At 41.2% G+C, this 23113-nt stretch overlaps 1 pseudogene; it reads left to right on the top strand.

Moving 5' to 3' along the window:
* Positions 1–21380: 21380 nt before the first annotated feature.
* LOC102874834 lies at positions 21381–22721 on the top strand (annotated as a pseudogene).
* The last annotated feature ends 392 nt before the right edge of the window (positions 22722–23113 follow it).

Genomic DNA, 23113 nt, shown 5'->3' on the forward strand with positions numbered 1-23113 from the left:
CTTTTTGTATCATTAACAAGAATTTATAGTTTTCTATCTGAATGACTTTATACCAAGCAGACTGACTTGAAAACATATTGAGTAGTATGTTAGGAACGATTGTTGGTGGTGTGGGGATGTCAGGGTAGACCAGCATTCTTAGCTGTCTAAGTGGGACCTCCAGATACAGAATTTTCTGCGTTCTGGCAGTTGTCTCCTTCGTCAGACGGACTGCGCCCACCAGGTGGAGAAGCTCAGACAGACCCATTGGTGCTCCCAGCTTCCTGGGTGTTAAGGGCTTCTATTCTGTTTCTTCTATAAAATGGAGAAAACAGCACAGGAGGACGCATCTCAAGAAGTCCCCTGTGCTGGTCACACACCGCTATTGAGCCACAAAAGCACTGGCATTTTTCACAAGAGACAAGCAAAGCCTTTGAAACTGGAACTATTCCTTTCTCAGAGATTTGCCACAGCGTCCTGATCCCATTTCTTTTTCTCCCAGCAATAATTCAAATCCCACTGGGATGGCTCAGCGAGATCACATATTTGGCCAACTTCAGCGGCCACGCGAGATCTGGCTGCACCGCCTGCTCAGGTCTCTGTGGGTAATTGTTTGGGTCCTTTGTGTGTGGGGAAATCCGAGACCTGAGGCGTACCTGGGCCTGTCCTGCTTTCTCTTGTGGAAGTGCCTGCAAATGAAATGGGCAACAAGTGTTAGAGTGGCATCAGCTCTCTTGCCGGGCACAGATAACAATGCTGGTAATGCAAGAGTAAGTAGGTCAGAGGGGAAATTGAGAGCGGCCTTTGTCCTGCCCTAGACTTTTCCGTATCAACGCCAGTGCTGGGTTTTGTGTGGGTTTTTTGCCTTTATTTGACTTGACACAGTCATTATTGTGATTTCTTTTTTTTCCTCCCTCTGTCGCCTGGATGTGAGAGCCAGGAGAGGCTGCTATAATTCCTTTCAAGTCCTCAGATGTCACCTCATCATGACATCAAAGCTTGACTCTGTCCCTTCTCCCACTGACAAGAGCTGCCCCCTGGACTCAGCTTCCACCCCAAATCCTGTCCAACTTTCCTTCCTTGTTCTCCCTGGACCCTCCCTGACAGGCAGCATGTGGGAGGTGGTTTTAACCCCACAGAAGACATCTTTCTGAGATGGGGTTACAGATTTAGAAAAGAAAGCCTCAAATTGCACTCGCCTCCCAGCTTTGACTCCTTTTGTTTGCCAATTCCAGAGAACAGAGGGAACACAGACCGAATGAACTGCCTCAGAAATTTATGCCTTTTCCCAAGTTGATTGAGGACTTGAGAGAAAGGCAAGACAGAATCAAAACCGCCCCCTTCAACCTCCAATGCCGTTTAAAAATAGCCAGGCCTGGGCTCCTCCTTTTCCTGCTCCTGTCTTCATCTTCTCCTGGGGGAGCATTTCACAGATCTTCCGCTCCCTCTGCCTCCTCCTCCCTCCTCACCCCAGCCCCCCATCCATTCTTTTGTGACGCCAGTTTTGCCAGTTCATTTGAATGGGAAGAATTCTCCAAGCTGGGATAAGTGTGATGAAGGAAGTCACTATTGAAAGGATTCTTTATTCCTGATGTCATCATCACCTTAGTATGAGAGACAGGAGAAGGGACCAGTGACGAAAGCAGAGGTCTAGGCAGGGAGGATGTCTGAGGACCCGGAGGTTAGAGATTGAAGTGATTCTCCACAAAGCTCAAGGCCTACAGCGAGGTGGTCAACCTGACCCTGACTTCCTCAGGCCGCATCAATGACATTTGAGGTCATACTCTGAAACTAGAGATTTTTTTTTTAGATCTTTTGTGAGCTGCTAATGACAGTTATGACAGAAGGACACCCCAGCAATGCTACTAGCATCACCATCACCCCCTAAAGTTCTTCACAGATTGTATACCAACATGACTAGAAATTGTGGTGACCGAATCACCTTCCCAGGACTGAAACCTGGGCAGTGAATTCCATAATTCTGAGGTAATTGCTTTCTGCTAGAGGTAATTGCTTAAGCTGAAATTTAGGGAATTCCACTCATACACAGGACGATCTTTATTTAGCTGTTGTCTAAAAGGTTAAGCTGGCTTGAAGCTGTATAGAGCAAGTGGAGTTATTATAATTTTCTTTCTTTTTAATTTTTTCCTGCATGATACCTTTGCTAGGACCAGTGAGTCTAAGAGTATGTTTCTCACTCCATCAGCATGAGCATCGGTATTACCCAGAAACTTGCTGGAAGGTCATGGCTAAGATTCCAATCCCAAACCCCGAATCAGAAACTCTGGAGGAGGGACCATGGCCTCTGTGCTTTAAATTCTCCTGTCGCATGTAATCCAAACTCAAGACTGACAACCTCAGAATTGGCGAACAAAAGTGAGCTCTATTTGCATAATTCAGCCTTGATGGTAAAATTGTTGAGATTTTTTTTTTCAGGTGGCACAAATAATTTTTCTGATGGTATCAATCTGTATGTTGTTGTTACTTCCGTTGACTTGACTATGACTCATAGAGGTCCTATGAACAATGACTCTGACCTTTGCCCTATCCTAAGCCAACTTCACCATCTCTAACACATCAGACTCCATTGCCAGAGTCACTGTAGATCCTTCTCCCTGAGGGCTTTCCTCTCTCACATTGACTTTCTGTTCTTCCAAGCCCTCCTCCAGGGACTGGCCCCTCATGGCAACATGCCCAAAGTACGTAAGACAGAGTTTCACCATCTTTTCTTGCAAGGAGCCTAGTGGTTTCACTTTCTCCAAGAGAGACCTATTTGTTCCCTTGGGGGTCCATGGAATATTCAACACTCTTCTCCAGCATCACAACTCAAAGGCATCAATTCTTCTTCTGTCAGCCTTAATCACTGTCCAGCTTTCAAATGCATAGCAAGCAACTGAGAAGACCATGCCCTGGATCAGGCATACTTTGATCAGTCTAGACACTGATATCATTGCTCTTTATCACCCTGTGGAGGCTCTTGGCTGCACATTTTTTTCCAGTGCAACTTCTCATTTGATTTCCTGATTACTGGTGCCAATGGTGTTGCTTGTGGATCCAAGCAGGGTGAAATTTGTCACAAATTCAATCCTATCTCTATCATGACACTGCATATTGGCCCAGTGGTGAGGATTTTTGTGTTCTTGATGTTGAGATGCAATCCGTATTGAAGGCTAGTCTTTTTTGTGTGTCATAGACTCTATTTTGACCCTGACAGAGCAAAGAGGTGCTCTGGGGGTGTGGTCTTAAGAGAACTGCTCACTTAACCCAGAGTTAGCCTCTCTCTGGCAGTTTGAATCCACCAGCTGCTCTGAGGGTTAAATGGTGACAATCCCTTTCTTTGAGATATATCGCCTCTGAAAAGTCATTAGAAGATAAGCTGTGAGTCAATTCCACTTGATGGCAATGAGCTGAGTTTATGACAGAGCAGAAATGCCACATTGGATTCCCTGGCTTTTGGTTATTATGGGAGCAAATAATCACATCTCCCCCCCCCCAAAAAAAAACAAAACTGCTAGTGGGTTTGAACCTCCAACCTTTCAATTAGCAGCTGAGTGTCCAATCATTATGCAACCAGGGTTGTTTAATGTAGGAATGATATAGAATGAAATATAATCATGGTGATTTTACTCAGCCATGCCATTAAGATGTGTCTTAAAATAACTGTGTGTCTTGAATATTCTGTCAACCATTAGTGTTCATTATAAAATCAGAGAACTGCTTCTGACTGGGAAATAGAACTGTCAGGAGATAAACACATTGCAATTCAGAATACCAAAACCAATTCTTTAAAACTTATTTTAAGAGGAAAAAGGGATCTTCTGTTTTTGTGTTTGTAAATAAGTGACTGCAAAACAAAATAAAAATATGACAGTTTGTTAATAAACAGAGCACTCTGGAGTGAGTGAAACTTCCCTGAATAGTTTTTCAGGTATTCTCAGACGAATAGCAAGGATTTTCTTCTCCTTTACTCAAATACCACTCACAAATATTTCATGTTGATCTCTTACAAATAATGAGTTGTTGTTGTTGTTATGCGCCGTTGAGTCGCTTGTGACTCATAGCGACACTATGTACAACAGCCCTAAACTCTGCTCTGTCCTGTGTCAATCGCACCGTCTCCAACACACCCATCCCAATTACCCCAATCACTGAATCAATCCACCTCATAGGGGGCCTTCCCCTTCTGCGCTGACCCTCCACCCTACCAAGCATGATGTCCCCCTCTAAGGACCTGTCCCTCCTCGCAACATGTCCAAAGTATGTCAGACGGAGCCTCAGAATCCTTGCCTCCAAGGAGCCGCCCGGTTTAACCCTCTCCAGGATGAATCTGTTTGTTCTTTTAGCAGTCCATGGCACCTTCAGCACTATTCTCCAACACCAAAGCTCAAAAGCATCAATTCTCCATTCTCCTTCTATCCTCCTTGGTCATTGTCCAGCTCGCTGGTGCATAACAAGTGATTGCAAAGACCATGGCCTGTACCAGTCGCACCTTGTCTCCAGAGACACACTGTTGCTCTTGAGTACTTTAGAGAGGTCCCTAACAGCAGACTTTCCCATGGCAATATGTCTTCTAATTTCCTGGCTGCTGGTGCCAAGAGTATTGATTGTGGAGCCAAGCAAACTAAAGCTGTGAACAATCTCAATCTCTTCACCATCCATCCTGATGCTGCCAATTGGTCCAGTGGTGAGAATCTTTGTTTTCTTGACATTGAGCTTCAATCCATATTGAAGGCTGCAGTCCTTGACCTTCTGCAGCAAGCACTTCAGGTCCTCCTCAGTTTCAGCAAGCAGGGTTGTGTCATCTGTATAAGGAAGATTGTTGATAAATCTTCCACCAATCTTGACCCCACATTTCTCCTCATAGAGCTCAGCCTCCCGGATAATCTGTTCTGCATACAGGTTGAAAAGGTATGGAGATAGAGTGCATCCTTGGTGTATGCCCTTACCAATTTTGAACCATGCAGTGTTCCCTTGCTCTGTTCTGACAACTGCCTTCTGGTCCGAGTATAGGTTTCACATTAGAACAATCAAGTGTTCTGGGATTCCCATTCTTCTCAGAGTCAGCCACAGTTTGTTATGATCAGTCAAACGCCTTTGCATAGTCAATGAAACATAGAGATTCCCCTGGTATTCCCTGCTTTCAGCTAAGATCCATCTAACATCAGCTACAATATCCCTAGTACCACAACCCCTTCTAAACCCAGCCTGGACTTCTGGCAATTCTCTGCTGATGTGCTGTTCCAGTAGTTTTTGGATAATCTTCAGTAGAATCTTGCTTGCATGTGAAATCCATGATATTGTTCTATAGTTTCCACACTCTGCTGGGTCACCTTTCTTTGGGATGGGAACAAATATAGATCTCTTCCAGTCAGTTGGCCAAGTGGTTGTTCTCCAGATTTTCATACCACTCTCATTATTTGGTTGTTAATCTGGAGAACAACCAAATAATGAGAGTGGTATGAAAATAAGAGAGACATAGATTCTAAGGGACATTTCTGCTGTTAGATTCCAAGCTGACCTTCTAGAGGTTTTCAGGGGAAAAGACTGCCCATAATTCAGCCACAGATCAACTGGTGGATATGAATTGCCTGTCTTTGGGTTGGCAGCACAGCTCTTTACCACTATGCCGCTAGGGCCTCCTATTCTTAGAGTAGAGATCAATATAAGTAAAACCTGTTATTGAAACACATGACTTAGGAGAACAAAGCCTGAACAAAGACTTGTAACAAGTAATCAGAAACATAATCAAGGAGGGTTTTAAAAATCATTTGCAGAGTGAGATCCATATGGACTGTCCTTGTGAAAGTTAGAATAGTCTTGCATGCTTGATAGTGGTATGTGACTCATCAGAGTCTAATTTCAGATGAAGCAGCCAGGAATGAATGAAATCTGGACTCTGAGTTGCAGAAAGAAAGATCCTTAGAATGAAATAGACTATTGTCTTGTCGATCAAATACTGTTTTCCTGTAAGGTAGCTTTCTGAAATCATTCATGTATTTGAAACATCAACACTTTTGTACTTTTCCTAAGAAGAATATTAGAAGATTAATAGTTTAGATGGTCTTATAATTCCAATTCTACCTTTCCAACCCTCTCACTTAATAATTTCACCAGAGGTTTATATAGTTTACAATCACTGTCTAGAAACAATTTTTAAATGATTAATATGCAAATAAGGCTCAGTTATATTGCTTTTAAAAAGGATGGAAGGACACATACAAAATATTTGAGTTGATATAAATGTACTTTCTTACTAGAATTATGCTTGTGGTTATTAAGGCTTCTTTTGAAAGTTTTTGCTTTCCACATTGCTTCATTTGATAATTAGACTTTCTTAAGAGATTGCTACGCTTGCATTTCCTCTGCTGGGAATTCAGTAGGGGCTTAATTAATTCACTGTCATTTGATTTGTCAGTTCATACCTACAACTTGGCTTTACACAAATCTCCCATGTTACTCTAGTGTATTTACCAGTAATCTGGAATTTGTACTCAAATTCTCACATGGTATCATCCAGCAATTTTACAGATGAGGAAACAAAAGTCACACAGGACTGATGGGGAGAGTAAAAAAAATAAAATCTAGTAGAACTCGGTACTTCTTCATGCTCATCTTGGTTCATTGTTTTGTAGCCACTGCTACAATTGGTAATTAACAGCCAAGCACCAAGCGAAGGGACTTGACATTTACAGTTTCTGGTTCAGTTCCTTAAGCGTCTCTGCTTGCTCCACCATTGCACAAATCACAAAAGGTGCTCTGCAGACCTGGGTACCTGACAGCGTGGATCTCTCCTTCTCAAAATGTGCAGGTGATTTCTTTGACAGGAGCTGGCCTGAAGAAAATCCCTAGTTGAAAAGAAATTTTTATGTAACTTAATAGCTTTTCCTCTGGTCTAGCATAATTTCTTTGTCATTTTTATACTAAAATTAGATTACATTTGTTCCTAAAAGAAGAGACAACTAGCTGTTAATCTCCCATAATGTACCTTAAATTACACCTGTTCCCTTTCCTTTTTATTTTTTTATTGATTTGCTTACAGAGTTTGTACACATTGTGCTTCACACTATTCTTCATTCACATTGTGTTTCATACAATGATTCTCGTTTTATAAAATTAATTACCATTGAACCAGCACAAAGAGACAGGGAAATGAAGGGCAAGGCCCTTTTTATTTTTGATGAATTATTTTAAAGCAAATTCCAGGCTTCGTGTTATTCCAGCCCTGCATTCCTCAGCACATACCTCTAAAGAGCTATGGATGTTTTTGCTACATAGACCTAATTCTATTATCACACCTAAAAATTATAATTACAAGGTCATAAAAAACTCCTTTCAGAATAGTTTCTCTAATTGCCTTGCAAAACGATTTCTTTTTTCGTTACCTTTCATATAATGTCTTGAACTGTATGCCCATAGGTGCAAAATTCTAACAAATCTTGTAAAACTTAAAAAGAGAGAGAAGACAAGTTACTTAACAAGAAGAGCTTTCTCCAATTCTCACAGCTCTAATCTGTATACCGTTCAGTGTGACAAGCTTCTCGCTGGGTTCCCACAGCTGGTTAATGTTTTGAATTCCAGCCCCATGAACTCATATCAGGCTACATGGGCTAATGCTCAGCGCCCAACCTAGAGCTGATATCTCTGATGACAGAGTAATGGAGCAAGCTCGGCCATTGTCTGCCTGGCTCTGAATGCACTCTCATCTGTGTTATTCTTCCATCACTGCAGGGAGTAGTGACTTGAATGCTTTTGGAAGCATTTAAGCCATTCTGGAGACAAAAGTAATGCCATTCAAGCATATTTTGTTGAACTGCCAATGAAATACCCTAATACAGTGTGAACAAGCCTTCTGATGCCCATAGTCATGTATGACTCAAGTAAACACACATCTCTTCAAGTTCCTATCTCCAAAGTGAACTTTGAGAAAGATCTATGAAGAGAAAACATAGAGCAGTACAAAATAGAAATACGTATTATCATAATTGTTGTTGCTGTTGTTGTGTACCAGCTAGCCAGAACAGACTCATAGCTCACCCTCCAGTGGGTTTTTAAAAGATGTAAACACACAGGAGAAGAATGACCATCCATCTCTTGTGGGACAGTTAGTGGATTCAAACCATAAACCTTTGTGTAGGCAACAAAACTCCTTCCCAGGAAGCCACCAGAAATCCCACTAGATACAGAAATTTATAGGTGCTGACTTTAGATACGCCTTAGATCCAGCTCATGTCGTTGCTGTTTTGTATTGTAGAGGCTGTTATGTATTTGTAGAGTTGGGATCGACTCAGAGTTGACCCTCTAACCAGTTGTCAGAAGCAACAAATCACACAGGTGGTGATTGTCCATTTTTTATCCATGGACCTACTGACAGATTTGAACTTAGTGCGTTTGAGTTGGCAGTCTAACTCCTTGATCTAGCTTACAGCTGGTAGCATTTCTTAAAGAAAAGGAAGTCTTCGATTAAGGTGAATGATTCATTTCTTCCATAAATTAAAGTTCATCAGGACTCTATTGGAAAACAGTACAGGACCTCCTACATGTTGAGGGCTATTTTTTTTTTTTTTAGTTTTAGAAGGTCCATAACTTAGCTATTGCCAATACCTTTATTATTGCTATTATTATTACTATTATGATTATGTCCTATTTTACACAAGTACTCAAAATACTAGCCAATCACTTACTGAATGATGCTTAAAGTGTGAGTATTTTTAAATTTTTTTTCTTATTGTAAACTCTTTTTCGCATGTCAATTTTCACTGATTTTTAACAAAATGTAAAGGAAGATAGGTTTTAATAAGGGATGGGAGAAGAGGATGTGAATGGTGGATTTTTGATAAATGTGGCCTGAGATTCTGCATTTCTAACAAGTCCCCCATGTGATGTCCATACTACCTGGTCAGGGACCCCCCTTTGAGAGCCACTGCTCCAGAGATAAGCTCAGATGTGTGGGTGGTCTTTGTCCGTCTGCACAGAGAAGAGGTTTCCAAGTGGAGTAGGCTAAATGGCAGGTGTTTGACATGGTTTTTGCCTATCTGTCTTTCCTAGAATGCTTTGCTTTTTCTCTTCTTTAGAAGATATCTGAAGCTCTCTTTAATGTCCACCTCTCCAGAGTGCCCAGTACCATTCAAAAAATTTCCAAAAGCTTACAAATCAACTTATCAAGCTACTCCTTACATATTCCCAGATGTCCTGCCATTATGGGAGCAATAGGCTTTGGGGGTGCAGCGAGGATTCCAAACTAGTGTTGTTCTCCACACCAGCATGAGGGAGCTAAGTCTTGCATTCCACCTCATTCTCCCCTCAAGCAGAGCTACCTGAAAGTGTACTTCATTTCCCCAGACATTTATAAAAGAATGGAATCAGTTAACAGAGGTCAGCACTACTGCTGATCTCCGACCAGGAAGTATTCCTGCTGTTAAGGCACATGGGCGAGCAAATGTTTACTGACCATGTAATTAATATGATGCTTTGCACTGTCTATTAGCCCTTAGCACCATATTTCCTGTTCAGGCACTGGAGAGTGAATAGGTTAGTTGCTGTTTGACCAGAGAAACAAGTGTCTTCCAAACTAGCACATGATCTATTAGCAGTCTTGCATAGTCTTCCCATGGGAACAGGCATTTTACTTTGTGTTACAGCTAATTTCTTTCTTGCAGCAGGTTCCCAGACACATCAAATGCCTTGTACTTGAGGCTCAAGTCAAGATTTATAGTCCAGGCCCATGTAATTCAATGTCAAACAACTCTGATAACGTAAGGGCTGGAAGTCAACCATTTTCTCATGGGTTCTCATAAAAAAGTCATTTTAGCCAAATTGAGTTTGAATAGTGGGTGTGTCTTTGTGCTTTGATGGATGCTTTCTACCCATGAGCCCTTAGAATGAGCTGGCTACTTTCTTTTGCTACTGTAGCAAAGGAACACAAAAATAGACTCAATAATTCTTGGTTGATATTATTGTTGTATACACAATAGCACATTTTGCTACTTTTTTCCTTTCTCTGGATATCTGAAGGGAGGGAGGAAAGAAATCCAAATTCTTTTCTGTTGGGGCTTAGCACCTATTTTTTTTCTGTAATTTAATCCTTTCTCTGTTCTGTAGCTTCACTCTCTGGCGCATGCATCATGAGGGTCTCTTTCTGTAGAGCCAAAGCATCATTTATGCCAAGAGTAAGCTAGAAAGTGAATTTGCACAATCAACACCCTTGATGTTAGCAGTTAGGAGATTAGGAGACATTTTGCATTGGTAAGTTCTCTATCAGGGACCTCTTCAAATTACTCAATAGTAATGATGCCAGTTTTAAGACTAAGGTATGCCTGAGTCAGGCCATGGTGCTTTCAATCATTTGCTGTGCATCTGAGATTTGGCTAATTAATAAATGTGACAGAAGAAGAATTGATGCCTTTGAGCTGTAGAATTGAAGAAACATGCTGAATATCCCCTGAATTCCAAAAGGAACAAATAGATAGGCCTTGGGGAAAGTGCAGCCAGAGCACTCTTTGGGGGAAAAGATAACAAATCTTTGTCTCGTATGATTTGCATATGTTTCTAGGAGAGGCTATTCCTTAGAGAGGAACATCATGTTTGGAAAGGCGGAGGGTCAGTGAAAGAGAAGAAGAACTTCAATGAGATTGACACAGTGGCTGCAGCAATATGTCCAAGTGTGTCAGAGATGATGAAGATGGTCCAGGATAGGACAGATTCAGATCTGTTATTCCCAAGGGTCTGTGAGTAGGACTCACCTGCAAGACATCTAATAACAACAACAACAAGAGATGGAGGACCTTGGAGATCATGTAAAGCAAGTTTTAGATTTTATTTGAAGGTGAGGAGTGGGGGGAAGTCTAAGCAGTCTTGAACAGTTCAGATAGTAGTAAGATCAAGGATATCTCTATACCTGTACGTACAACCTTGAGTTATTACTTGGCTGTGGGACCTGAAAGCAAAAACAAGGTCTTACTTCCTGTAGATTTCTCAGCTATATAATAGTATTTACTACTTCTTGATATAAGGAAGATGACCATTTATATCTGTCAACAAAACTGATGCCTTTCCTACCAAGAACACATTTAAAAATATATAGGAGAAAATTGAACTGTGTTGGAGTTTTTCAACTGGGTGAGAAATGACATTTTACTTTTGAGAAAAGAAAAGAAAACAAGGGAAGAAACAGGAATTACTTCAGCACATTACAGTAAAGTACCATCATCATAAAGTCATGACTTTGCTCTCTTCTAAACTTCTAAGGAGCAAAACCAAAGTAAGAAGCTACAAGTTACTTCTACAGCATGGTTTCATTCTTGCTGATCTGGACTTTTTTGAAAATCCTGGCACAGAACAAATCAAAAGTCATAAGCCTGTACATTAAGAGGAAGCTGAATCTTCCAGGCCTTGCAATTCAGATGAGAAAAAATGGCAGGAAGAACCCAGACTCTGGGAAAGCAACATGGTCAATAATCTCATTGTGACAGAATAGGTGGTGAGGACACTAATGATGATAGAGACAGAGGGCCCTGATGATCACCACAGAGCTTGGAGCAAGGGTGGGGCTGTGAACTGGCTTCTTAAACTGTCACATGGATGTAGCCTGAGGCTGCTGCTGTGTACTGTAGGGTTGGAACTAACCCATAGCTGACTCTCCAGTGGATTTTCAGAAACAGTAAGTCACATGGGAGGAGATTGTCCATCCCTTTCCCACTAGTTTCTATAAATACTAGTGGCAAGGATAGAATTTTCCCAGTGAAACTATGGTGGACATTTCTTTTACATGTTTATCATTGCACAACCCCAAGGAAGGCAGCATCAGTATTTCCTGCGAACTTACTGTTCTTAGTTATCTTCAGGTTGGCTCCTAAATCATACACAACAAAATGGAATGGTGCCCTGCGTTACACTATCTTCATAATCAGCTGTGGATCCATCTATTGTGATCCATAGATATTTTATTGGTTAGCTTCCACACCCCCCAGATTGTTTATTTTTACTGTATAATTTTACCAAGCAAACCAATTTTACCATTCAACCATCCCTATTAGTTCATTTTTGGACCATCCATATTTGCAGGTTGATTTTTGAATCACTGGACTTTTCTTCTAAGTCTCTCTTAGTTGGAAGGACCCTTGAAGCCTATTCAGTGTCACAGCAACATTCAAGTAGATGGGTGGTGGCTGGGCATTAACTAGGAATTGAGATCAGGTGTCTTTCATAGAAGATGAGGATTCCACTATCGGTGTCCCTCTGGGGAGTTTGCAAATTCTTAGACTGTTTTCAAAACTATTGAGTCAGAGTCTTTTACGGTTAAAGTTTAGAAAGCCGTTGGCTAAACTCTTAAGGTTATTCTTATTTGTTGGTTGCTGTTATGTGCTGTCGTGTCACTCGTGACTCATAGAGAACCTATATTAAAGAGCCCTAAACCCTGCTCTATCCTGTGCCAACCTTATTGTCTCTCACACATCTACCCCTATTGCCCAGTGACTGAATCAATCCATCTCATTGAGAGTCTTCTTCTCCTGTGTTGTCCCTCCACCCTCCCAAGCATGATGTCCCTGTCCAAGGATCAGTCCCTCCTTGTAATATGTCTAAAGTATGTCAGATGAAGCTTCAGAATCCTTGCTTCAGAGGAGTAATCTAGTTTCACCTTCTCTAGGGTGAACCTGTTTGTTCTCCTAGCAGTCCATAGTATATTCATTACTCTTCTCCAGCACCACAGCTCAAAGGCATCAATTCTCTTTCTATAATTACTAGTCACTGCCCAGCTTTCTGACGCATAGCAAGAAATTGAGAAGATTATGGTCTGGATCAGGCACACCTTAGTTTCCAGACTGAGGTTGTTTACTCTTAAGTACTTTGGAGAGATCTGTGACAGCTGACTTTCCCAATGCAATTCTTCTCTTGATTTTCTGACTGCTGGTACTAAGAATGTTTGTTGATTGTGGAACCAAGCAAACTGTTAACAATCTCAATCTCTTCACCATCCATAATGATGCTGCCATTTGGCCCAGTGCTGAGAATCTTTGTTTTCTTGATGTTGAGCTTCAATCCACATTGAAGACTGCTGTCCTTGATCCTCTGCAGCAAGCACTTCAGGTCCTCCTCAGTTTCAGCAAGCAGGGTTGTGTCATCTGCATAACACAAGTTGTTGATGAATCTTCCTCCAATCCTGATGCCACATTCCTCCTCATAGAGCCCAGTCTCCCAGATAATCTGTTCTGCATATAGATTTATTTTTAGAAACATTGTTGAGAAGAAGTTGTATCATGAACCCTCGAACACAAAGTTGTGAGGAAGGCATATGTTTATTGGAACTACATGGAAAGACTTGTCACTTAAGTGTTAAAGTCTGCTTCCCTCCCCTCCTTTAGATTTGTGATAATGACAATGACTGGGATACTTAAAAACCATTTACTTAATTTAATCATGTCATTATAGAAAGAACAACAGTAGGATAGCTGAGTCTGACCTCTACTAAGTCTACAAGGAAGAACTGCACTCATCAACAGTATCCACAACACAAAACTAATTCCCATTAATTCAGACGTGACCTTTCTTGCTCCTGCATCTATTTACTGGGCCAGAAATCTGTTACAGTGACCACAGAGACTTCACAGAAACATACTCCTGGTGTATGGGGTACATTAGAGAAGTTAACAAGCTATCATTCAGGTTAACACAAAGATACAATCCCTCAATCCAGAGAGCTTCTCTTTTTTTTTTCAATAACACCTAAAGTTTATTGGATGAGAGCACACACAGGAAACGCAATTAGTCGAAGAGCCTACTATCAGTTCCCAAAGGGATCATCCTAAGAATTGAGACCCAAGAGGCGAACCCCGGCAGAGGCCTGGTCCGCCCGCCCTGTCGCTCGCGGTTAAAAGGTCCGCCTGCAGGGGGCTGGGGCCCCAGTTATGCGCGAACTCATGTTCTTGCGCAGGAGCATAAAACCTGTCACCACGGGCAGGCGCGCCAGGGGCTCAAAGGCAGCGCGTGAGCTTCTCTCTTAACAGCAAGATATAATCCCTTGAACAGGAATCTCTGCCCTGCAGGATGCTTACTGTATTTTCTTGCTTCCTCTTCTTTCCTGGTGGTCAGATACCCCTTTCTGTCACTGATTCTTCTTAATTTAATGATGAGACTATGCAGTCCCTTTGTGGATAGGCTAACATGCCCTATTTGAAGAAACGGCTCATGCAGATGTTGATGATGTAGGTGGGCCTTGTATTTGCAGTACAGGCAGAGTTGAGACAGCTGCATCATAGTAGACAAACAGAAAGAGAACAATGGCAAGGTCAAATACAACGGTCTAGGGAAGCCAAATTTGGACAACGGACCCACAACATCACAATTCAAGTGGGAGACGATTGTTGGAAATTACCACTTAACTCTAGATGATTGAGTAAATCGTAAGTTCAGGCATAGTTCTTAGCAAAAAAAAAGGTGACTGTTTGCTTTCTACATGATTTCAGGATTCAGGAAGCCAATGGTAGAACACATAATTAAATTTCTTCCTGTTTGAAGTTTCTAGTCTACACCTGAAAATTTATTTCTGTTTTCTTTGGAGAATTGTGTATTTGCTTTCGAATTGGATTCTCATTTCAAAGCTTGACTTTGCCACTTTGAATAAGCCAGTTATTATAGTTATGTTAATTTATTTATTGAAAAATCAAAAAGAATAACTTCTACTTCACAGCCTTCTATTTTGTATTAATGCAGTCACATGGATGGTATAAGCAAAACATCCTAGTTATTGTTGCTGTAGAGTCAACTCTGATTAATAGTGACCTTATGTACAACACGGTAAGTAGTTGTTCAGTTCTATACCATCACAATCATTGCCTGCTCAAGTGCATTGTGGGGTCCAGTGTATATTTTGAGTGGTTTCCAACCTAGGGGCTTATATTCTAGCACTGTAATCAAGAACATTCTTTTTAATGTATAGGGTTTCATAGGTTCTTTTCTTTAGAAGTTGATCTGTTGCTCTTTATATCTAATCTTAGTCTGGAACAGCCCTTGATACCTGTTCAACATGATATTGGTAGAAATATAATTGTAGCTTTTGGCATCATCCCAACCTTTGCGTCGCCACAGCAGAAAAAAAACCCCAGCAGATGAATGGTATGTAAGCGAGCTGAAACTATACACTTTGGCAAACTTTCACTTAGTGAGATATCAGGGTGAAGATGACTATTATAAAATATTATGAATTCTGTTTCACAACCTGATCTAGGTTGGACAGTATCAGTCCCTTCTTTGGTAACTGCTTTTAGAAGCTTAAGGTAAATTTTATTAAAGTGCAACTTGTGGTTGCTGTGATGCTAAACACTGTGACACTGGTGTGCCAAATGCCATAATAGTTACCCACGGTGGACAGTGTTTGATGGAGCTCCCCTATTAAAACAAGCTTGCAAGCAGGAGTGGCATCCGTTTCCGAAATGGGTTGCCTCCAGAAACCCTATGAACCTGGAGAAACAATGAAAGTTATACAAGTGTTCAGGTCTTTTATTCTATGAGTCATCTTTTACTTTTATTGTTATGAGTCATCTATGACTCCATGGCACTTAACAACAACAACATAAAGAAAACCAGTCATATGATTCCATGACCTCTTCAAAGTGAACTCAAACTAGCACTCGAATCAAGAAACTGGATATGGTCAGTTCTAGAAGACCAGAAAGTCCCCTTCCCTCAACCATCTCCCATGATAACTACTATGCTGACTTCTAACACCACACCAAAGATTATTTTTTGAAGCTTTCTATAAATGGGTTGTAAAATGTACATTATTCTCTTTTTTTTTTCCAAATTGTGTTTGTGGGATTCATCTACATTGTGTCATTTTATTGCCACAAAATGCCATGCCTTTGAGCTGTGGTGCTGGAGAAGAGTATTGAGAATACCATGGACTGCTAGGAAAACAAACAGATTTGTCCTGGAAAGGGTTAAACCGGGTGGCTCCTTGGAGGCAAGGATTCTGAGGCTCCGTCTAACATACTTTGGACATGTTGTGAGGAGAGACCAGTCCTTGGAGAGGGACATCATGCTTGGGAGGGTGGAGGGACAGCACAGGAGAGGAAGGCCCTCTATGAGGTGGATTGATTCAATGACTGGGATAATTGGGATGGGAGTGTCAGAGACAGTGCGATTGGCACAGGACAGAGCGGAGTTTAGGGCTGTTGTACATAGGGTTGCTATGAGTCGTAGGCGACTCGACAGCACATAACAACAACAACAATAACAACATTTCCAGGGCATTCTAGCAGCCTAACAACATTTCCAGGGCATTCTAGCAGCCTGGTGGGAAGGAGTCACTGTCAACCCCAAAACATGCAGTTCAAGTCCTCCACCAGCTCTTCATTAGAAAAGTGGACAATTGTTGTCAATCCAAAAACAGGTAGTTCAAATTCACCCTTCAGAAGAGTTCACCCTTCAGCTGCCCTTCAGAAGAAAGATGGACACTCTCCTCCTGTATGATTTGCTGCCTCTGAAAACCTGCTGGAGGCTCAGCTATGAGCTGATTCTGACTCAAAGCACATAGCAACGACTTCTACTTCCCATACACTGGGGGAGTGTTTCCAGATTTTGCTGTAATGATTAGTGTTGATGAACATTTTTGAACCTACCTTTGGTGAAAATATGCCCACAGCTCTGCTGGTTACACTCCTAGAAACAGAATTGCTGAGTCACAGGATATGAGCATGCTCAGTTTTAATAAGTATTGTCAAATGTTTCTCAGGAGAATTAGGGTTCTACTTGTCCCAATTTCTCACTGACACTTGAAACTATCTGTCCTTTATGGTGGTGTGATTGAAATCATATCTGGGGTTTGAATTAACACTTTTCTAATAAAATGAAGCTAAGTAGTTTGTGCCATGTCTATTTAGATGCCTTCTTTTATATTTTTTTTCCAGATTTGGAGGCATCTTAAAAAGACCTATTTTGGGATATGGCTCCTCTACCAGATATATTTGCTTTAAATTTCTTCTCCTATGCTATGAAAGGTGCTTATTTTCTTGGTAGAACTTTGTGTGGCTTCTAATTATCTGCCTTAGAAATAATGTTGCCAAATAAAATATAGGATTCTGGTAAAAATTTGAACTTGTAATATATTTTAGTATATTGTATTGGACACACTTGTATTAAAAATTAAACTTTGTTTATCAGAAATTCAGACATATCTGAGATTTCGAAGTCCTAATTATGCCGTGGTTAGAGCCCTTAGCAGTTAACCAAGAGGTCAACTGTTATTACCTACTAGTCACTCCGAAGGAGAACATTTAGCAATCAGCTTCCCTAAGGACTTATGTTGTTGTTGTTGTTATGTACCATCAAGTCACTTGCGACTCATAGTCACCCTATGTTCAAGAGCCCTAAACGTCGTTCTATCCTGTGCCAACCTTGCCATCTCAACCACACGAATTGCCTCCACTCCACTCACAGAACTGATCCATCTCATCAAGGGTCTTCCTCTCCTGCGCTGTCCCTCCACTCTCTCAAACATGATGTCCCTCTCCAAGGACCAGTCCCTCCTTGCAATATGCCCAAAATATGTCAGATGAAGCTTCAGAATCCTTGACTCCAAGGAGTATTCTGGCTTCACCTTCTCCAGGACAAACCTGCTTGTTCTCCTTGCAGTCCATGGTATATTCAACACTCTTCTCCAGCACTACCACTCAAAGGCATCAATTATCTTTCTATCATCCTTAGAAGACTTGGAAAATCTAAGGGGCTCTTCTATTTTGTCCTAGAAGGTTTCTATGAATCTTACTATGCAAGAATTAACTTGATGATGGTTGGTTTTGTTTTAGTTTTGGGTGGTACATATGGTTATGCATTCAGTGGTTAACCAAAATGTTGCTGGTTCAAATTCACCTAGGGATATCTCAGAAGAATGGCTTGCACATTGCCCTCGATAAGATTAATTGATGGATCTTAAGTTGATTCGGATTCATTAAAGCCACTGAAAACCTTACAGAGCAAGCATAACTCTTTTCTGAAATACGTAGGACATAATGAATTGACTGTCTTGGTGGTAATGGGTTTATATTTTTATATGCTAAATCTGAGAATCCTTCTTGGATTATTTCTCCCCCTTTGCTTAGGGATCAAGTATTTTCAGCAGTGGTAGTAGAGCCCTGAGGAAGGCAGGAGGAAAGTAGCTTGCTAGAGCTCTTTATCTGTCTTCTAATCCCATATAACATATCCTAAATGTTCTTAAAAATCTTAACTCCCCCTTTTGTTGTTAACATTTAATTCTCTGTATCTTCCAGTTATACTCTTCCCTCAGAATTATTTTTGACAAATGTGTGACTCTATTTTACAAGTGTGATCCTGTTTGATATTGACTTTTTCTCTTTGATTCTGAATCACATACTTCAGTATATCGTAGCTGGTAACAGCACAGGTAGAAATGGAAAAGGACTGAACTTTTCAGCTCTTATTTCTGTTTACTTTCCTGACACTTCTTAACTACTCTACTCAAAGCAAGCTACTTTTTAACTCCTTTTCTAGTCACTATTTTACATTCACGGAATGAAGGTGAAGTACAGGAGAAACATCTGTTAAAGTGACTGCAAAGAGAAAATATAACAGGAGGAAAATATAGGGAGATTGGAGGATGAATGGATGCAGGAGTAAAAAGACATGGAAATTAGGCAACCCTATGATTTCCCCTTCCCTATCCTCACCTCTCTACTCCCACCCTACCCTCCTGGGATCCTCATACATGTTTTACTAGTTCTCTTTATATTTCTAAATTAATGACCTTATTGTAGTATTTGTCCTTATGAGACTGAGTTAATTCACTCAAATAAAGCTCTCCAGTCCACTCCAAATTATGTACTATTTTTTTTAAATGTTGCTCCTGAGTGCTGAATTCACTATGTGAATGAACTACAATTTCTCAATTCATTTGATTGTAGTTAGACATTTTGGTTGTTTCCATGTTCTTGAAAAGATGTATAATGCTGCTGTGAACATTGGTGTACAAATCTCTGTTTGAGTCTCAGTTCTAATTTTCTTGGGGTATCATTGTATCGAAAGGAATTGGCAGACACAGAAAAATTTAATGAAACAACATATGTGCAAGAGCCTATGGTGATGAAGGAAGAAGTTCAAGCTGCTTTGAAAGAAATAGCAAAAAATAAGGCCCCAGGAATCGATGGTATACCAATTGACATATTTCAGCTAACAGATGCTGCCCTGGATGTGCTCACCAAGTTGTGTCAAGAAATCTGGAGAACAACCACTTGGTCGACTCACTGGAAGAGATCTATATTTGTTCCCATCCCAAAGAAAGGTGACCCAACAGAATGTGGAAACTATAGAACATAATAGTTGATTTCACATGCAAGCAAGATTCTACTGAAGATTATCCAAAAACGACTGGAACAGCACATCAGCAGAGAACTGCCAGAAGTCCAGGCTGGGTTTAGAAGGGGTCATGGTACTAGGGATATTGTAGCTAAACGGATATTGGCTGAAAGCAGGGAGTACCAGAGGAATGTCTATCTGTGCTTCATTGATTATGTAAAGGCATTTGACTGTGTGGACAATAACAAACTGTGGCTGACGCTGAGAAGAATGGGAATCCCAGAATACTTGATTGTGCTAATGCGAAACCTATACTTGGACCAAGAGACAGTCGTCAGAACAGAGCAAGGAAATACTGCATGGTTCAAAATTGGGAAGGGTGTGCGCCAGGGATGTGTCCTGTCTCCATACCTTTTCAACCTGTATGAAGAACAGATCATCCACGAGGCTGGGCTCTATGAGGAGAAGTGCAGCATCAGGATTGGTGGAAGATCTATCAACAATCTGCGATATGCAGATGACACAACCTTGCTTGCTGAAACTGAGGAGGACCCGAAGCACTTGCTGCAAAGGGTCAAGAACTGCAGCCTTCAATATGGATTGAGGCTCAATATCAAGAAGACAAAGATTCTTACCACTGGACCAATTGGCAGCATCATTATGGATGGTCAAGAGATTGAGATTGTTCACAGCTTTAGTCTGCTTGGCTCCACAATCAAGACTCTTGCCACCAGCAGCCAGGAAATTAAAAGATGTATTGCGATGGGAAAGTCTGCTGTTAAGGACCTCTCTAAAGTACTCAAGAGCAACGGTGTGTCTCCGGAGACTAAGGTGTGTCTGGGACAGGCCATGCATGGTCTTTGCAATCACTTGTTATGCATCAGAGAACTGGACAATGACCAGGGAGGACAGGAGAATTTATGCTTTTGAGCTTTGGTGTTGGAGAAGAGTGCTGAGGATGCCATGGATTGCTAAGAAAACAAACAGATTCATCTTGGAAAGGGTTAAACCAGGCTGCTCCTTGGAGCCAAGGACTTTGGTCATGTTGTAAGGAGGGACCGGTCCTTGGATAAAGACATCATGCTTGAGATGTTGGAGGGCAGGCGCAGGAGGGGAAGGCCCTCTGGGAAATGGACTGATTTGGTGACTGGGGCAATCGGGATGAGTGTGTCAGAGACAATGAGATTGGCACAGGACAGAGCAGAGTTTAGAACAGTTGTACATAGGGTCGCTATGAGTCGCAAATGACTCGATGGCACATAATAACAACAACAGCATATTCCTAGCAGAGGAATACCTGGGTCATATGCACAATTTGATGGATGGATGGACGGAGGGAGTAAAGGAAATGGGAATGATCTGGGAGGGATCTGGAAAAACAGGGTAATGGGGGGCATAGTTTAAGGTGATTAATTTTATAAAACATAATGAATGGGAATAATTGTATGAAACACAGTGTGAATAAAAATAATGTGAAACACAATGTATAAGAGCTTTGTAAGCAAACCAATATAAAATAATTTGTTTTTAAAAAAGCTGCAAAAAAATCCACACCCAAATCTCCAAGCCAAAATCTAGATCAGTTGCCACCAAGTAGATTTCAGCTCGTGGTGACACTAGCTGTTCCAGAGTAAAATTGTGCTCCATAGTACTTTTAATATTGATAACCTATCAAAAGCATCTAAGAGAATTCAGAGCCCTAACTTTTTAATCAGTAGCTAAACATTTAACTATTTTCACTACCCAAGAAGAATGTTGTTGTTATTATTTGCCGTTGAGTGCACTACAACTCATAGTGACCCTATGTCACAGTTCTGTGACTCTGAACCTTGACTTACACTGACCTAACCTCACTGCCTCTGACACACTTACCCCCATTGCCACAATCACTGTACTGATCCATCTCATCCGGGTCTTCCTTTCCTGCACTGACCCTTCTACCTGTTCTTTTGAGCACAGTGTTTGTCTGTCAGATGCTGTACTTAAACTGAGCTTCCACATTAAGATAGACTAAGAACTTTTACACAACAGGTTTGTTGCCAGAATACGGGGGTTGATGAATACCATCACAATACCTAAGCCAAAATAGGATGCATATCAACATCACTGTCATTGGACATGTAGATTCAGGCAAGTCCACTGTTACTGGCCACCTGATCTTCAAATGTGGTGGAATCAACAAAAGAATCACTGAGAAATTTAAGAAGGAAGCTGCTGAGATGCAAAAAGACTCTTTCAAATACTTGTGAGTCTTGTATAAACTGAAAGCTGAATGTGAGCGTGGCATCACCATTGATATCTCCCTGTGGAAATTTGACACCAGCAAGTAGTATGTGACCATCATTGATGCCCCAGGACACAGAGACTATAAAAAAAAACCAACCATGATCACAGGAACTTCACAGGCAGACCATGCTGTCCTGATTGTTGCTGCTGGTGTTGGTGAATTCGAGGCTGGCATCTCAAAGAATGGGCAGGTCCATCAGCACACCTTTCTGGCTTATGTACTGAATGTGAAGCAACTAATTATTGATGTTAACAAAATGGATTCCACTGAGCCACCCTCCAGCCAGAACAGATATGAGGAAATTGTTAAGGAAGTTAGCACCTATATCAAGAAATTTGGCTACTACCCTGACACAGTAAGTAGCCTTTGTGCCAGTTTCTGGTTGGAATGGTGACAACATGCTGGAGCCAAGTGCTAACATGCCTTGGTTCAAGGGATGGAAAGTCACAAGAAGGAAGTCAGTGCCAGTGGAACCATGCTGCTTGAAGCTTTGGATTGCATCCTGCCACCAACTTGTCCTACTGACAAGCCCTTGTGTCTGCCTCTCCAGGATGGCCACAAGACTGGTAGTATTGGTACTGTTCCTGTGGCTGGAGGGGAGACCAGTATTCTTAAGCCTGGTATGGTGGTCACATTTGCCCCAGTCAATGCTACCACTGAAATCAAGTCTGTTGAAATGTGCCATAAGGCTTTGAGTGAAGCTCTGCCTGGTGGCAATGTTGGCTCCAATGTTAAGAAGATCTCTGTGAAAGATGTTTGACGTGACAGCGTGGCTAACAGCAAAAATGACCCACCCATGGAAGCAACTGGCTTCACTGCTGAGGTGATCATCTTAAACCGTCCTGGACAGATCAGTGCTGGATTGTCACACAGCTCACATTGCGTGCATAATTGCCTAGCTCACAGAGACTGATCATCATTCTAGTAAGATGGCCCCAATTTCTTGAAGGTTGGTAATGCTGCCATGGATGATATGGTTCCTGGCAAGCCTGTGTGTGTGCAGAGCTTCCCTGACTGCCCTCCTCGGGGTCATTTTGCTGTTCATGACATGAGACAGACTATTGCTGTAGGTGTCATCAAGGCAGTGGACACGAAGGCTGCTGGAGCTGGCAAGGTCACCAAGTCTGCTTAGAAAGCTCAGAAGGCTAAATAAATATTCCCCATAACACCTGACCCTCAAGTCTTAATCAGCGGTGAAAGAATGATCTCAGAACTGTTTGTCTCAATTGGCCATTTAAGTTTAATACTAAAAGCTGGTTAATGATAACAATTCATAGTAAAACCTTCAGAAAGAAAGGAATGTTTTGTGGACAATTTAATTTCTTTTTCATGTGGCAGTATTAAGTTATTAGTTTTTAAAATCAGTCCTTTTTAAAATGGAAACAACTTGACCAAAAATTTGTCACAGAATTTTGAGACCAATTAAAACAAAGTTTAATGGGGAAAGAAATAGAATAAGAAGAAGGATTGGCCATCCACTTCTGAAATAATGGGCCTTGGAAAACCTCTATAAATAATACAGTACACGTAGATAAGCAAAATAGA

The sequence above is a fragment of the Elephantulus edwardii genome, unplaced genomic scaffold (genome assembly GCF_000299155.1).
Source record: "Elephantulus edwardii isolate Elephantulus edwardi_28Jun2011 unplaced genomic scaffold, EleEdw1.0 scaffold00359, whole genome shotgun sequence".
NCBI lineage: Eukaryota > Metazoa > Chordata > Mammalia > Macroscelidea > Macroscelididae > Elephantulus > Elephantulus edwardii.